This window comes from Meles meles, unplaced genomic scaffold (genome assembly GCF_922984935.1).
Source record: "Meles meles unplaced genomic scaffold, mMelMel3.1 paternal haplotype, whole genome shotgun sequence".
NCBI classification, from domain to species: Eukaryota; Metazoa; Chordata; class Mammalia; order Carnivora; family Mustelidae; genus Meles; species Meles meles.
Genome location: NW_025721476.1, coordinates 1 through 2,500, shown reverse-complemented (window position 1 = coordinate 2,500; position 2,500 = coordinate 1).

Genomic DNA, 2,500 nt, shown 5'->3' with positions numbered 1-2,500 from the left:
TGTTCTCCAGAAAGTTCGATCGACCCTGGGACGGCTATCCACTTTCCCTTTCTCTGAAATGACCTAGGACACCCCTCTTCTGGCCACCTCCTCTCTTGCTCCCCCCACCCCAACGACCCATCATGGGACCTTCCCCTTACACCTGCTGAACGCTTTTCCACCCCCCACCCCCCACCCCCCACCCCCCACCCCCCACCCCCCACCCCCCCCCCCGCCTGGCCTGCGTTGGCTTGGAGTCTCTGCCGGACCCAGGACCCGGGCGGGGGGGTGGCCGCCCACAGACTCTGTCCACTCTCAGAGGTGATGAGTGGGGGTAACGCACAGAAGCTCTCAGAATACTACGCATGCCCAGTATCCTACACATCCAGCCCCTCCCCCCCCCACCACCGGTTTTGAATGTGTGCGCGGACCCACAGAGTGGAGGAATGGGCATGGACGCGCACACGCGGGCACGCACGGATGGCTAGGGAGGGAGGGACGGACGGACGAAGGAACTGAAGGGGGAAGAAGGGACGGGAAGGGAGAGAGGGAGATAGGCAGACCCACCCGCCGCCCTGTTCACCAACCACCCGCCCCGGTCACCTCCCTCCCTCCCTCCCTCCCTCCCTCCCTCGTCTACCTACCCTTTGCCCTCCCGTTTTCAAAGTGGAGATAAAATTCGCACTCCATAATTCACATACTCTTCAAGGGACGCGGTTCGGTAGCCTTTTATTCCTTAGGGGACTCCCAAAGATGCGCAACCCTCGCCACCGTTTCCAGAACGTTTCCATCCCTTCGAAAAGAAACACCCCTACCACCCCCTGCCCGCTTCCCACCCGCGCCTCCCCCTCCCCTCACCCTGACTCTCTTCACCGGTCTCCCCCTACAGCCTCCGATCCCCCCCTCCGTCCTGCCTAGGATTGGGGTATGACGGCTGCCTCCTTCCTACCTACCCCTGGAATCCCAAGGCATTCATTAGGTCACCCGTGGCTCTCGGGTTCCTTTTTCTTAGCGTCACGTTTTTGGGGCTCACCCAGGTGTTTCCATGGATCGGCGCGCTGCTCCTTTGGACGGCGTCATCGTTCTCCACGATGAGCTTAGGAAGATGAGTGGAACGACGACAGGATGTTCGTGGGCCACCGAGTCTCCCGCCCGACCCCTTCTCTTAAAACTTGAAGTGGTACTAAACAGGTACCATCTCTGAGGACAGAAGTCCTAGCATCATCAGCAGACACTGTGGAAAGGTGTTTTGCACTGTCTCGCGTGGCCTCTTTCTTCCCTGGAAAAGGATTCACAGGCTATCCTGCACCCCTTAAGGCCAGAACGATCTCATCATGCTCTGGTGGTCCTGCGCCTTGGGTCTCGTGGCGCCCCCTTCCCCACCGAGAGCTACCCTCACTCCATCCTCTTACGCTGGCCCAGAAGTGAGATGAACAGCACCCCGCTTTTTCCACCAGGCGAGCCCAAGTCATGGAGAATGGTTCAAAGCCATTCCCAGGTGCTGGTCATTTGGCTGGAAAGGAGGCAGGCTATGGGGTTGGGTAGGAGGCTACCTCCGTCCTTCTGTCACCGTAGAAAGTAATTTTTTTTTTTCTTTCTCCCTTCCCTTCCCCTTCCCCTTCCCCTTTCCCTTTCCCCCTTCCCTTTCCCCCTTCCCTTTCCCTTTCCCCCTTCCCTTTCCCCTTTCCCCTTCCCTTTCCCCTTCCCCCTCCCCCTTCCCCTTCCTTCCCTTTCCCCTTCCCCTTCCTTCCCTTTCCCCTTCCCCTTCCTTCCCTTTCCCCTTCCCCTTCCTTCCCTTTCCCCTTCCCCTTCCTTCCCTTTCCCCTTCCCCTTCCTTCCCTTTCCCCTTCCCCTTCCTTCCCTTTCCCCTTCCCCTTCCTTCCTTCCTTCCTTCCTTCCTTCCTTCCTTCCTTCCTTTCCTTCCTTTCCATCTTTCTTTCTTTCATTTTAAAGATTCTTGCTTCTGCATTTGACAGCGAGATAGAGAGCCCAAGTAGGAAGAGCGGCAGAGGCCACGCGCGCCGGACTTTATCGAGCTCTTCATTGTTATTTCTGTCGTTGTTTTTCTTGTGTACCCTACAACCAGGGTGGGGCTCCAACTCAGGACTCAGATCTAAGAGTCAGCGCGCTCTATGGAGAACCAGCCAGGGGCCACTGAGCTTTTTGTAGCCTAGGGAGAGAACGGGTTTCCTGTGTGCCGGCGCCCCCCTCCCCCCCCCCGCTGCCCCCCCGCTCCCCCCCCCGCTCCCCCCCCCCCCGCTCCCCGCTCCCCGCTCCCCGCTCCCCGCTCCCCCGCTCCCCGCTCCCCGCTCCCGTACCGCTTTGGCACACGGGTTCTTTGGAATGTGAAGCGCTTAAGAAACAGTAAGCTGTTCTTCACCCAGTAAGCTGGGTGGCTCAGGCGTTAAGGGTCTGCCATAGGCTCAGGTCACCATCTCAGGCGCGTAGCGCACGCGCGCGCGCGCGCGCACACACACACACACACACACACACACACACACACCCGCTCCCATCGCATCTG